This window comes from Eumetopias jubatus, unplaced genomic scaffold (assembly GCF_037043125.1).
Source record: "Eumetopias jubatus isolate StellerSeaLion01/CBP00866 unplaced genomic scaffold, mEumJub1_p1.0 scaffold_2, whole genome shotgun sequence".
Taxonomy (NCBI): Eukaryota; Metazoa; Chordata; class Mammalia; order Carnivora; family Otariidae; genus Eumetopias; species Eumetopias jubatus.
Window position 1 is genome coordinate 175,576,234 of NW_028274808.1, and position 15,904 is coordinate 175,592,137.

Genomic DNA, 15,904 nt, shown 5'->3' on the forward strand with positions numbered 1-15,904 from the left:
CTACAGGAACTCTGTTAGGTGAATTCAGGCCTATAAAGTTGCCTCACAAAACATACTGTTCTTTCTAACCTACTCTTCTGTGTTAAGGTGTCTCAGTGTTTTTGGCAAGAGGGTTAATTCATTCTAAAACGCTAGTTGAGAAGCAGGATATATATAGGTCTGTCTACTCTCCCGGATCCAAATATTTATTATATATTTTTGTACTATGTCCCTTTAGAATTAATGTTGGCATCGTGTTCCACACAGTTTCTTATCAGAATACCGTCATCTGTTAACCCACTCTATTCCCTTGAACTCTGTCTCTGAATTCCTTTACCTCCCCTGTGCCCAATATCAGAAGTTCTGGGGGGGTGGGGGGTGGGGGTGTGGTTTGGATAAACTTGTGACTCATTTTTCAGGATAAACAGGGTCTGAATTTAGCTTCCCCTTTATTTGCTATGTGTCGTCCATGTCTGGGGACAGCCAAGGGCAGGAGCACTTTCTTGGGATATGTCTATTTGTAGAAAGTAACTTTTCTTAATCACATAAACTATCATATTTACTTGTAGGCCCATGGTCATATTCTGGTCAAATTAAAGAACTTTCAGTTATTAAGTGTGTCCTGTTCTCTAGTGCTCCAGTGACTTTTATACATAATTTCCCTACCCCTATCTTTGATTGCTAAATAATTCCTATACATTCTTCAAAACGCACATCAGGGGTTATAGAACTGAGGAAGCCTCTTTAGATTTCCTCTTTTTTTGGCCCATAACTACTTCAGCTAGGGTTGCATTAAGTATTAAATGAGTTAATATATGTGTACTGCTTAGTAACATGTTTCTGTTATATACTCAGCACCGAATAACATAACATAGCACCTCATACATTTTCAGTGTTCAATATTATGAGTTAAAAAGTCAATGATAAATTGGTTGAATAATTTGAAATGTTACAAATCCTCACTCTAAATCTGTGAAAATCTTACATAAATTTGAAAGCCGGGCTCCCATCCGATTTGTCTTCTACTAGCTGGTGTCCAAATTTTCCTCTTTCCTCTGAAATTCCCTTGAAATTAATTTGTCCTTTTCTTATTACAAAATAATTTTATATCCCTTATTAGAGCACTGAGGATAGTTTGCACTGTGTTGACTGTATTGCTTAAGTGTAGATCTACTTTTCCTTTTATCTTCTTAATTTTTAGATGGGTAGCATGCAGGTCACAGCTTTTTTTCTTTTTCTGGGCATGTACACATTTATATTGATTTTTTTTTAAATGTTGAACTACCCAGGGAGAGAAAGAACTGAAGCGTCAGCCTGGAAGATTCTGTATATCGACACGAAACTTTGCTATATGTCTTCCATATCATGTATGTGTACGTCTGTGTGTGTATGTGTGTGTGTGTGTGTGTATAGGATGTGATCCATGGCAATCAAATATGACTCCCAATGACTCATACTCTGTTTAACTCTATTCCCTGAGTGTGTACAGGTCTTATAAATATAATGAAACACTTCTCCTGTAATTATGTTACCTTTCATGGCAAATGGGGTGTTGCTGACAAAATTAAGGTCACTAATTCATTAACCCTGGGTGCACTGACTTTAATCAGCAAGACCTTAAAATTAGGGACTCCTAGTTTTGCTGGAGTAAGATGCTTTGTTGAGAGAGGACCATATGGCCAGGACCTGAGAGTGGCCTCTAGGAGTTGAGAAACCCCTGTCTTACAACCAACAAGAAAATAGGAAACTCAGTCCTACAACCTCAAGAAATAAATTTTGCCAACAACCTGAATGTGCTTCAAACAGCAAGCTAAGACTTAGTTGAGATTGTAGCTCCAGCTGATACCTTGATTTCAGCCTTTGATAGTTGAGCAGAGAACCTAACACACCTGCACCCAAATTCCTGACCCATGAAAACTGAGTAATATGGATTTTATGTTTGTGTCCCTTTGAAATCCATTTGTTGAGACTCTAACCCCTAATGGGATGATATTAGGAGGTGGGGCTTTTGGGAGATAGTTAGGTTTAGATGAGGGCATAAGCATGGACCCCCATGATTGTTGTCCTTATAAGGGGATGAAGAAACCCAAAATCTCTCTCTACCATGTCAGAATTCTGCAAGAAGTCATCCGTTTAAAGAGAAGGAAGAGGTCCTTCACCAGGAACTGAATTGGCTAGCACCTTGACCTTTGACTTCACAGCCTCCAGAACTATAATAAATAAATGCCTACATTTAAGCCACTCAGTCTATGGTATATTTGTTATAGTAGCCTGAACTGACTAAGACAATGAGATAGGAATACATTTTTGTTGTTTTAAGCCTTTATGTTTGTGGTAATTTATCACAAACCAATATCAATCTAGTAAGTTATTTTAAATAAATTGGGGTGCCTGGGTGTTTCAATTGGTTAAGCGTTTGACTTCAGCTCAGGTCATGATCCCAGAGTCCAGGATGGAGCCCTGCATTGGGGGGGGGTCCCCACTCAGCAGGGTGTCTGCTTGTCTCTCTGCCCCTCCCCTGATTGTGCTCTCTCTCTCTCTCAAATAAATAAATAAAATCTTTAAAATAAACAAAGAGGAGATTTTGTTTTCTTATTGTAACTTATATACACCCTGTCTTTTGTTTGTGTCTGGGTGAAGTGCACTAAGCACATTCCACAGAAGGGTTTTATGTGAAAAAATCTATGAAACCCTGCAGAAGTGTATCCTTAAGCATCAGTATCCAGGAGAGAAAACCTATGGCATTCACCTTAGGTCAGGCTCCATAACCCCAGAGCATACATGATTTTTTAACAGAACCAGTTCACTTTCTTGCCCCAGGAGAACTATATGTTCCTTTGCTAATGACACAGTACTGAGAAAGAAAGTAATCATGTAATGTAGCTCTTCCCCAAGAATTATTAAATGGGACACCTATATTTATCCCCTTCTCCCCACAAAATACCTAGAAGTGACACTATGGAGAGCTCATTTAAGGCTAACTGCAGAGTGACAGTTTTCTCCTTCTGCAGGAGAAGGATAATCAGGTTCATTAATCCGTTCAGACCTCCAGGGTATCATTTATTAAATTGCTCCCAATGTGCCTTATTCACTCCCAGGAAATAATTTACATACTAGGGAAATCTGACTCACTATCAAGCATATTCCATTTTAAACAATTCTCATTTTCATTCCTTGGTAGAAGGTAATAACTTATGCAAAATATGTGCAGGCATAGATTATGCCATGCTGGGAAATTATTTAAGTATTACTTTCAGAATGTCAATATTGCATGAAAATATCTGTAATATATAATTCAGTGAATTTAATGAGGATTTTTCCCATGTTTTTCTTGCTCTATCCACCCTCATTTCCACCAAAAAAAAAAAAAAGACAATTAAAAGTAATCTTGTGTAAGATGTAAAGACCTAGAAACATAGGCTTATTGATGAACAAGAGTGGAAGTCAAAACAAGTGACTTCACTCTTTCATTATTCTGTTTCTATCTTTCAAGTGAATCCAGCTGAAGCTATTTTGTATTATATAAGCCTCCATTTAAACAGTTAATTGCACTTTAAGACACTTTGCTTTCCAACTGAAACAACATTAGCTGTCTTATTTAGAGAGAGAAAATTAACTTGGTTTATGTTTCAATAATAAAGTTATGTTTCAACTAGTTAAGCTTTAACTTTTTTATTTTCTGAAACAAGAAGACTCTAATGATAACCACTCGTGTAGCACTTACCATGTGCCAAAATATTGTTCCAAATTTTACACATCTTCCTTCAAGTATTCCTTCAAACAACCCTGTGAGGTAGGTAATCACAATGATCACAATTGAAAGATGAAGAAGTTGAATCAGAGCAACCAAATAATACAAAAACTGCTCATGAATCTTTCCATGATGAATAGCCTCTATTAGCCTGTTTGATTTTTTTTAAACATAAATATTTGAGTCTTGAAGAGATAGCTACTGAACTTCAAACTGTAAATGATAACATATTGAATGAAACAGCACATAAAAAGCTATTTGGGGGGTGCCTGTGGGGCACAGTTGCTTAAGTGTCTGTCTCTTGGTTTCTAGTCATGTCCTGATATCTGCATCATGAGATGGAGCCCCGAGTCGGGCTCCGTGCTCAACATGGAGTCTGCGTGGGATTCTCTCTCCCTCTCCCTCTGCCCTCCCGGTTGTGCTTTCCCTCTCTCTAAAATAAAGAAATAGTGGCGCCTGGGTGGCTCAGTCGTTAAGCATCTGCCTTCAGCTCGGGTCATGATCCCGGGGTCCTGGGATCGAGCCCCGCATGGGGCTCCCTGCTCAGCAGGAAGCCTGCTTCTCCCTCTCCCACTCCCCCTGCTTGTGTTCCCTCTCTCGCTGTGTCTCTCTCTGTCAAATAAATAAATAAAATCTTTAAAAAATAAATAGTCTTAAAAAAAATGAAGCTATTTGTTTCTCACTTCAACTTGCTAATAAATTAACTCATGAGAAAAATAGGATCCAGTTCCAGCACCTCTACTAACTAGTTGTGCCTCCTTAAACCTGTTATCTTATCTAGAAAATAAGTTCAGGATGCTCATGAGAATCCTTTAAGTTACAAAACTGTAGAGAAGGAAAAATTCTTCTTCTATCTTTCAAGTTCTTCAAGCTGAACTAAGAATTAATTTTACATGAAGCAGATTAACAGGAGATAAAAATCAAATTTTTTTTATGTGCACATGGAGGTCCAATAATGAAATTGAGACCTAAAGAAAGGACCAAGGTAGGTCACTTTTACACATTTCAGAAAAAGAGGCAATAAATTTGTGAGGAATTGCAGGATAAAAAAAAAACAAACAGGTGTTTGGAAGCTTTAATTTGCGGGGAATTCTAAGCAGAATTTAGGCTAAGGTAGTAGATTTAAAAAAAATAAATAACAAGGTTTTTCCTACAGCTTTTTCTGCTTTAAAGTCCATATCTTTGGTGATAAGGATGTCTTTTCACTTCTTAGTAAAAGAAAAGGTATTTTTCTTATGGGAGATTTGCTTCCTGCTTTCAGGGGGACAGAGGATGGTCTGAGAGTCCTTATATAAGCTGTTTCTTAAGAAACTTATTTAAAATAATCAATATGCCAATAGGCCCCTACAAAACTCTACCTTTCCCCAAACAATACCTATAATTGGTATAAGATTTGGCTAAAACTGAAAAAGTTACAACCAGGAATATGTTGAGGGATGAAGACCCCAACAATCCACCCTACGCACCCCCCCCAAAAAAACCCACATTGCACAATTATCGTCAAGGGAAATACTTCAAAGTGTACGTCTGGAGTAAGTTTTCCAATGTATTGAGTTTGTTTCCCAACAAACCTGTCAAATATCTAACTCCAACTGTGACTCCAAAATATATATATTTTTTTATCGAGATAGCAAGATACAGCTTATGCAATCAATATGCTGGCCAACAGCAGATTGAATGTCCTGTCCCTTAAACACATTTTTCCCGACATGGCAAAATCTTAAAATCAAATGAGCAGTGATTGAAACTTCTGCCTCCTTGCCCAATCTCAGGGCTGCAGTTTGCAGATGCTATGAAGTTCACATTACTTCCCCTGCTGCAATCGGTCATGTATTTTAATCTTAAAAGATGTAAATTGTAGGCTTAGAGGAGTGAAAACAATGTGTCCATCCTGGCAGAAAATATGTTAAATTATTTTCTGACAGTGCAAAAATATAGCTACTGAGATTTTTAGCTGATGGACAGTTGGGGATTTGGAGTGCAAATCAGAAAGTCAGCTAAGGAACAGAGTTTTGTCCTGCTATTGGGGTTGTTATCACTGCTATTCTTTTCTCCTCCCAGTGCCAAGTTTTTAATTTTGGCATCTGCTAGACAGTGACAGGCAAGCTGGCTTCACAGTTTCAGAGCCTAGAGTACTTCCAATAAAATAACAAATCAATGGAATGGATGTGACTGAAACTTTTATTCTTCCAAATGCAAATAATTTACTGTTTTATATTTAACCACTTAACCACTTAAACATGTAGATGACGGGGGAACACAGGTTTGCCATGATGTTTTGTTTGTTTGTTTGTTTTTTCAATTTTAAGGAATTTTTTTTTATTATGTTATGTTTAATCACCATACATTACATCATTATTTTGGTGCAATGTTCCATGATTCATTGTTTGCGTATAACACCCAGTGCTCCACTCAGTATGTGCCCTCTTTAATACCCATCACCACGTTAACCCATCCCCCCACCCCCATCCCCTCTAGAACCCTCAGTTTGCCATGGTGTTTTTTTGTATGTTTCATTTATTGTTTGTTTGTTTGTTTTTGACAGTTTTCTGATATTTTCTTTAAAAATACAAAGGAAATGAACTCTTTAGGAAAATACAATTCAGAGAAAGGGGGGTAAATGGAAAAAATGGTGATAGCAGGACCTGGAACTAACAAAAGAATTTGGGTTGTCCTTGATTACTTTTCCCAGGGATGAATAAAATCCACTCTGAAGGCAGGAAAGAGACACTTAGTAGGAAAAACACTCAATGTGCCAAAGACAGCAATAGAAATCACTCCTTAGCAGAAATGTGCTCTCAAAAGAATGGGAGAGTAATCAGGTAGCTGAACTACTTAGTGGCTGCACCCCTGCCCTATCTCAAAATCAATAGTATGTAAGTGTAGAGCGAATATTATAACCCAGACATTCCACTCAGTGGATGTGCGTGACTGGGAGGCAGTAACCAAGGAAAATGAAGAGACTAGTATGATATAATTACACAAACAAGCCAGTTCAGAAAAGAGTCCTGGTTGGGAGGACTACCAGGAAGGACACATTGAAAAGGATACCTTGCTGTCATTGCAGCAACTTGTTTCTTATCCAGAAACCCAGTTTTGGTGGCCTAAAAGCCATGTCTTAGATGCTTAGTTTTTAATTATGTCAAAGGATTAAGGAAAGGTACAAAATAGAGCAATATTTAGAAGTATAGGCTCTGCAAACAGACAGAACTAGGACCAAGTTCTGATCCTTCCATGACTTCCTGTGTGACACTTGGCAAATAGCCTAACATTTCTCATTGGTCCTCTTTAAAAATAGACAATCTACTTCATTTTTTTCTCGACCAATTAAGCAACATCATGCCTAAAGAGACATTAGCACATTTCTTGACACATAAACCACAATCAAAAAATGTTTATTACTTCTGTGAGCTACTTCCAAAAGCCTTAGAAGAAATCGAACAAGTGCTTTTTGATGAGTTTCAAAGGAACAGAAGCTATTAAATTCTATAGTATTGGGGTATAATGTAGGCAGATGCAGGGGAGGAAAATTGTCTTTTCCTTCTACCTTTCTAGGTTGTCTGCTGGGTATCTGTAATAAAAGACAGATTAACAAGGAAAAAGCATACAAATTTATTTAATATGAATTTTACATGATACAGTAGCCTTCCTAAGGAAATTAAGGTTTAAAAATGGCTAAACCTGAGAGTTTTTATACTAGATTTGATGAAGAATGAAAAGTCATGGAAATATGATAGGACAAAAGGATATGAGCGAGGTGTAGTAAATTGGAGGAAACTTAGCAAGGCTTGTCAGTTCAGATTCCTCTTGACATTTCTCCATCTTCAGGGATATCTTTCCTTCAGTTATAGGGAAGGCAACTCCCACATGAGGGTCTAATACCTGCTTCAGGGGAAGGTCACAGCGTTCTTCCAGCACCTGTTTTTTTCCTCCAATTCTATCAGCTTAAAATATTCAACATGCCAAGGTACCATATTTTGGGTAGCACGTCCTGAACTCCATTACAAGGGTCCCATTTTCAGACACTCAGGGAATGTTACAAGAAGGAAGGGATGAAGAGGAACTAAGATGGTTGAGTAGAAGGAGGACCCTAGGCTTGCCCCAAACACAGCTAGATAAATATCAAATCATTCTGAATACCAAACTCCCCACACTCTGGCCAAAGTCCAAACAATCCCCACCTCGGGTAAAAACAAAACAAAACAAAGCAACAAAACAAAACAAAAAACACCTTTGCAGAGGATTGACCTGAGGAAAAGAACAGCCAAAACAGAGCAGGAGAGAGCACACAGCATACAACAGAAACACTCCTGAAGTGCCAGTGCCTGGACCGTATATGGTCTTATCGTCATAAAGCCATTACTCACAGGAGCAGGAAACATAACAGGCTTTCCTAACACACAGAAGAAGACAGAGACCTATATAAAATGCCAAGAAGAACAAGAAAAGTTCACGGCCAAGGATCGAATTGAAACAGATAAAAGTAATATACCTGATCCAGAATTTAAAGCAAGAATCATAAGAATACTAGCTGGACTTGAGAAAAGCATAGAAGACACAAGGAAATCCCTTATCAAAGAGGTAAAAGAGCTAAAATTAGTCAGGCCAACATGAAAAATGCCATATCTGAGATTCAAAACTGGTTGGATTCAACAACCACAAGGAGGGAAGAAGTAGATGAATCAATAAGTGATAGAGAAGATAGAATTATGGAAAGTAATGAAGCTGATCAAAAGAGGAAAAGAAAAATTGGGGATCACAAATATAGACTTACATAACTCAGGGACTCCATAAAGCATAATAATATTTGTATCTTAGGAGTCCCAGAAGAAGAGAGGGAAAAGGGGGTAGATTTCTTTGAGGAAAATATAGCTGAAAACTTCCCTAATCTGAGGAAGGAAAGAGACTTCTAAGTCCACGAGGCATGGAAAACTCCCATCAAAATCAATAAAAGCAGGCTAACATCAAAACATGTTGTAGACAAATTTGCAAAATATAGAGAGAAATAAAAATCCTACAAGCAGCAAGAAAAAAGAAGTCTCCAACTTACAAGGGAAGACAAATGAGGTTAACAGCAGATATCTCCGCAGAAACTTGGCAGTGTAGAAAGAAGTGGAATGACACATTCAATGTGCTGAATGGGAAAAATCTGCAGCCAAGAATGCTCTATCCAGCAGGGTTGTTATTCAGAATACAAGGAGAAATAAAGAGTTTCCCAGACAAGCAAAACTAAAGGAGTTCATGACCACTAAACTAGCCCTGCAAGAAATAGGAAAGGGGGCTCTTTAAGTGGGAAAGAAAGACCAAAAGTGACAAAGACTAGAAAGGAACAGAGAAAATCTCCAGAAACAATGACAAAACAAGTAATAAAATGTCACTAAATTCATATCTATCAATAATTACTCTGAATGTAAATGGACTAAATGCTCAAATCAAAAGGCATAGGGTGTCAGAATGGATAAAAAGATAAGACCCATCCATATGCTGCCTATAAGAGACTCATATTTGACCTAAAGACAACTGCTGATTGAAAGTGAGGGGGAAGAGAAACATCTATCATGCTAATGGACATCAAAAGAAAGCTAGAGCTGGGATGTCTGGGTGGCTAAGTTGGTTAAGCAGCTGCCTTCAGCTCAGGTCATGATCCCAGGGTCCTGGGATTGAGTCCCGCATCAGGCTCCTTGCTCAGTGGGGAGCCTGCTTCTCCCCCTGCTTGTGCTCTCTCTTTCTCTGTCTCTCTGTCTCTCTCTCTCTAACAAATAAATAACAAGAGACTAAGAAGAGGACTATACCATAATAAAGGAGTCTATCTGTTGCAACCAGAAGATCTAACAATTGCAAGTATTTATGCTCCCAATTTGGGAGTACCCAAATATATAAAATGATTAAAAACAAACATAAAGGAACTCATAGACAATAATACAATAACAATAGGGGACTTTAACACCCCACTTAGAGCAATGGACAGATCATCTAAGCAGAAAATCAATAAGGAAACAATGGCTTTGAATGACACACAAGACCACTGAACTTAACAGACTTATTCAGAGCATTTCATCCTAAAGCAGCAGAATACACATTCTATTTGAACAAATGGAACATTCTTCAAAATAGATCACATACTGGGTCACAAATCAGCTCTCAATAAGTACAAATGATTGAGATCATACTGCATATTTTCCAACCACAATACTATGAAACTTGAGGTCAACCACAAGAAAACTTTTGGAAAGACCACAAATACAAGGTGGTAAAGAACATCCTACTAAAGTATGAATGGGTCAACCAGGAAATTAAAGAAGAAATTTAAAAATACAAAGAAACGAAAATGAAAACACATGGACCAAAACCTTTGGGATGCAGCAAAAGTGGTCATAAGAGGGAAGTGCATAGCAACGCAGGCCTACCTCAAGAAGCAAGAAAAACCACAAATACCTAAACTAACCTTACAACTAAAGGAGCTAGAAAAAGAGCAACAAATGAAGCTGAAAACCAGCAGAAGGGAAATAAAGATTAGAGCAGAAATAAATGATATAGAAATGATAAAAATATATATTATATTTATATAATAGAGAGAGAAATTATATAGAAAATGATATATATATTATATATATATAATAGAAATTATATAGAAAAAAAACAGTAGAATTGATCAGTGAAACCAGGAGTTAGTTGTTTGAAAAAAAATTAATAAAAGTGGTAAGTCTCTAGCCAAATCTATTAAAAAAAAAACAAATTAAAATTAAAACAAAAAGAAGGACCCAAATAATTAAAATCATGAAGGAGAGAGGAGCGTTCACAACCAACAACACCGCAGAAATACAAACAATTGTTATAGAATAGTATGGAAAATTATATGCCAACAAATTGGGCAATCTCAAAGAAATGGATAAATTCCTAGAAACATATAAGCTACCAAAACTGAAACAGGAGGACAAAGAAAATTTGAACAAATCCATAACAAGCAAAGAAATTGAATCAGTAATCAAAACTCTCCCGAAGAACAAAAGGCCAGGACCAGATGGCTTCTCAGGGGGAATTCTACCAACATTTACAGACTTAATACTTATTCTCCTCAAAATTCCAAAAAATAGAAATGAAAGGAAAACTTCAAAACTTATTCTATGAGATCAGCATTAGCTTGATTCCAAAATCAGACAAATACCCCACTAAAAAAGAGAAGTACAGGCCAATAACCCTGATGAAAATGGTTGCAAAAACATGCAACAAAATACTAGCAAATCAAATCCAACAGTATATTAAAAGGATCATTAACCATGGTCAAGTATGATTTATTCCTGGTTTGCAAGGTGGTTCAATATCCACGAATCAATCAATGTGATGACTACATTAATAAAAGAAAGGATAGCAACCATATGATCCTCTCAACAGATGCAGAAAAAGCATTTGAAAAAGTACAGTATTGATTATTGATAAAAATCTTCAGCAAAGTAGATATAGAGGGAACATACCTCAACATCATAAAGGCCATAAACAAAAGACACAGCTAATATCATCCTTAATGGGGAAAAACTGAGAGCTTTTCCTCCAAAGTCAGGAACAAGATAGGATGTCCACTCTCACCACTGTTATTTAAAATAATATTGGAAGTCCTAGCCTCAAAAACCAGACAACAAAAAGAAATAAAAGGCATCCAAATTGGCAAGGAAGAAGTCAAACTCACTATTTGCAAATGACAGGATAATCTATGTAAAAATCCCAAAAGACTTCACCAAAAAATTGCTAGAACTGATGCATGAATTCAGTAAAGTTGCAGGATATAAAATCAATATACAGACATGTGTTGCATTTCTGTACACCAATAATGAAGCGGAAGGAAGAAAAATCAAGGAATCAATCCCATTTACAATAGTGCCAAAAACCGTAAGATATCTAGGAATAAACCTAACTAAAAAGGTAAATAACCTGTATTCTGTAAACTATAGAAACTTATGAAAGAAATTGAAGATGACACAAATAAATGGAAAAACATTCCATACTCATAGGTTGGAAGAACAAATATTGTTAAAATGATTATACTCCCAAAGGAATCTACAGATTTAATGCAATCTCTATCAAAATACCACCAGCATTTTTCACAGACCTAGAACAAACAGTCCTCAAATTTGTATAGAACCACAAAAAACCCCGAATGGCCAATGCAATCCTGATAAAGAAAAGCAAAGCTGGAGGCATCACATTTCCAGACTTCAAGTTATATTACAAAGCTGTAGTAATCAGGACGGTATGTTACTGGCACAAAAATAGACACACAGATCAATAGAACAGAATCAAAAACACAGAAATGGACTGACAACTGTATGGTCAACTGATCTTTGACAAAGCAGGAAAGAATATCTAAATGAAATAAAGAGAGTCTCTTCAACAAATGGTGTTAGGAAAACTGGACAGCAACGTGCAAAAGAATGAAACTGGAACACTTTCTTACACCATACACAAAAATAAATTCAAAATGTATGAAAGACCTAAATGTGAGACAGGAAATCATAAAAATCCTAGAGGACAAAACAGGCAGCAACCTCTTTAACATCAACCATAGCTACTTCTTTCTAGATATGTCTCCTGGAGCAAGATAAACAAAAGCAAAAATAAACTATTAGGACTTTGTCAAGATAAAAAGCTTCTGTACAGGAAAGGAAACAATCAACAAAACTAAAAGGCCACCTATGGAATGGGAGAAGATATTTGCAAATGAGACATCTAATGAAAGGTTAGTATCCAAAATATTAAATAACTAATCAAACCCAAAACCCAAAAAACAAATACTCCAGTTAAGAAATGGGCAGAAGACATGAATATACATTTTTTTCCAAAGAAGACATACAGATGGCTAACAGACACATATAAAGATGCTCAGCATCACTCATCATTAGGGAAATAAAAATCAAAACAATGAGATATCACCTCACACCTGTCAGAATGACAAAAATTGGCAATACAGGAAACATGTGTTGGTAAAGATGCAGAGAATGGGGAACCTCTTAACACTGTTTTTGGCAAAACAAAGTAGTACAGCCACTCTGGAAAACGGTATGGGAGTTCCTCAAAAAGTTAAAAATAGAACTACCTTACAACCCAGCAATTTCACTACTAGGTATTTGCCCAAAGGATGCAAAAATACTAATTTGAAGGGGTACATGCACCCCGATGTTTATAGCAGCATTATCAACAATAGCCAAATTATATAAAGGGCCCAAACGTCCATTGACTAATGGATGGATAAAGAAGATGTAGGATATAGATATAGGTGTAGATGTAGGTATCAATATCTGTATCTACAAAGTCATAAAAGGGAATGAAATCTTGTCATTTGCAATGATATGGATGGAGCTGGAGTGTATTAGGCTAAGTGAAATAAGTCAGTCAGAGAAAGACAAATACTGGATGATTTCACTCATATATGGAATTTAGGAAACAAAACAGATTAACACAGGGGGAGAAAAAGAGAGAGGCAAGCCAAGTCATAAAATAGACTCTTAACTATATAGAAAAAACTGAGGGTTGCTAGAAGGGAGGTGGGTGGGGGGATGGTTTAATGAGTGATGTGTATTAAGGAGGGCACTTGTTGTGATGAATACTGGGTGTTGTATGTAAGTGATGAATCACTGAATTCTCCTCCTGAAACTAATATTGCACTGTATGTTAAGAACTGGAATTTAAATAAACATTTGAAACCAAACCAAAACCAAAAAACTACATTTCTTTTCTACATATAATCACCTAAATTCAGTTACAGTTTCAGTAGGAATTCTTTTTTTTTTTTTTTTTTTTTTTTTTGGGTACCAAATTACTTTATTTGAAGAATGGTACAAATGAAAGAAGTTAAGTAGATGTTTTGGTACAACTTATAGAAAAGGTAAAGGTAACCCCAACATGCATGCACTGCCTTGGTGACCAGGGAAGTCACCCTTGTGGCTATGGGAAGACAGCCTAAGGCTTAGCTTTCACTATCACTGTTTCCCAAGGTGTGCTTGTCAAAGAGATACTCTGCCATGCCAGATTCGGGAGCCCCCATCTTGCGCAGGTTGGTTACCTGGTCACCCAATTCTTTGATGGATTTCACCTGCTCATTCAGGTAATGAGTCTCAATGAAGTCACACAAATGGGGGTCACTTTTATCAGTGGCCAGTTTGTGCAGTTCCAGTAGTGACTGATTCACGCTCTTTTCCAAATGTAATGCACACTCCATTGCATTCAGCCCGTTCTCCCAATCATCACGGTCTGGTTTCTTGATATCCTGAAGGAAGATTCGGCCACCTCGTTGGTTCTGCAGCTTCATCAGTTTCTCAGCATGTTCCCTCTCCTCATGAGATTGGTGAAGAAAATATTTGGCAAAGTTCTTCAAAGCCACATCATCGCGGTCAAAGTAGTAAGACATGGACAGGTAGACGTAGGAGGCGTAGAGCTCCAGGTTGATCTGGCGGTTGATGGCGGCCTCAGAGTCCTGGTGGTAGTTCTGGCGCACCTGCCAGGGGGACGCGGTCGTCATGGCGGCGGCTGAGAAAAGGCGGCGGCGAGCGGCGGCGGGGGCCTTGGAGCGGTCCGAGGGCGCGACGAAGAGATGGCGGAGGGCTGGCTCTGAACGGCCGGCCCGGTGGGGGACGAGCGCCGGGTTCCGTCCAAGCACTGTTGAAGCAGGAAACCGCGGCGACTCTCGGCGGAGACTCTCAGTAGGAATTCTTACTTAAGTTCAAGGAGGAATTTTTATTGTAGATATCTTAAATTTTGGCATTTAGGTCAAAAGTAGAAACAACGTTTAAAATGTATTGATAGGGTAATAATGAATGTATTGATAGGGTAATAATGAAGTCATCATATAAAAACGACTTTTAAAGCTTAATTTTGGACTCATTAACTCCCACTTTGGATAAGTTTGTTATATTGATACTTGATATATTTCACAAACACCACTAATTTATACTATACTCTCATATGTAAGATTACCTATTTGTTGTATTATACCTATTTGTTCCTTGCTTATATATATATATATAAACTGCATTTTTTTCACACACACACATAAAGAAGGAAGGAGCAGCTTCCAGTTAAAAATAATTAGAAAGACTATAGATTTGATTTTATTTCACTTTCTTTAGGGGAAGAGTTTTTAACAATACTACTACAAAAGTAAATGTAGTTTGAGCTTAGAAAAGCAGTCAAGTGTTTTCATTAATCATTTTGCTTTTGTAAATATATGATTAAGATCATATATTAAGTCAAATCTTCTCTAATCATGTAACTCCATGTTTAGAGCTGCTCTCTTTTCTGGATGGAAACCATCATTCCATATATCTTTTGTGCTTTAGTCCACACAAGCTAAACACATGTTAAGCATTCCATAAAACTTGTTGAAATTGAAGAAATAATTGAACCATAGAGGGTACACGTTTTGACTATCTTAAGAAGAGTATATGTATTAACAGGTAATAAAAGTGATATAGATATTATTCCAGACATCTGAAGAGAAATTCAAATATTTATTCAATATTTGGGCAACTGCTATATGTAATTAGTTATAATTGTCTGAGTATTTGATTTAAATAAGTTTAAAAATTATTGTTGGAGAATAGAAATAGTGGTTGTAACTAATGTCATTATTTAAAAATCTGATGAAAGCACATTATTATCTTGAAGATTCTATTGCCATAATACTTTATAATATTATGGATTTTGGTCTAAAATTCAATAGAATTGTTATTATTATTATATATTATTATTTTGACTTTTCATAGAGCATACACCCAAGTAGATGAGTATAGTTTGGTTCAAAGCTACTAAATAGATTGGTTTGAAAGTTGTCTATAATGTGAGTTTCTTTAAAGTAAATTATATTTTATAATTTATTTCTATGACAAAAAAGTAATTTCTATAAAAAATATCTTAGAATATGAAGCTATAAAGTGAAAAATGGTTCCTGCTTACCAGTGCAATCATCCTGTGAGGATGTTAAAATACTTTTGAATTTTTGCATAATATTTTGGGGGGTTCATTCCTATATTTTTTATAAATTAGTTATGGTAGTTGTCATTTGCTGCTTATTCTCCATATAACTAACCTTTGCTGATCCAGAGTCCCTAGAATTCTTTAGGATACTTTCTTGTACTGATTCCCATTGTAGATGAATATAGTTTTCTTTCAACTTCCCACAACACT

The 15,904-nt window shown here is 36.7% G+C and overlaps 1 pseudogene; it reads right to left on the reverse strand.

Annotated features, from left to right (window-relative positions):
- Nucleotides 1-13,584: 13,584 nt before the first annotated feature.
- LOC114196891 (ferritin heavy chain pseudogene) lies at nucleotides 13,585-14,354 on the reverse strand (annotated as a pseudogene).
- Between the last annotated feature and the right edge of the window lie 1,550 nt (nucleotides 14,355-15,904).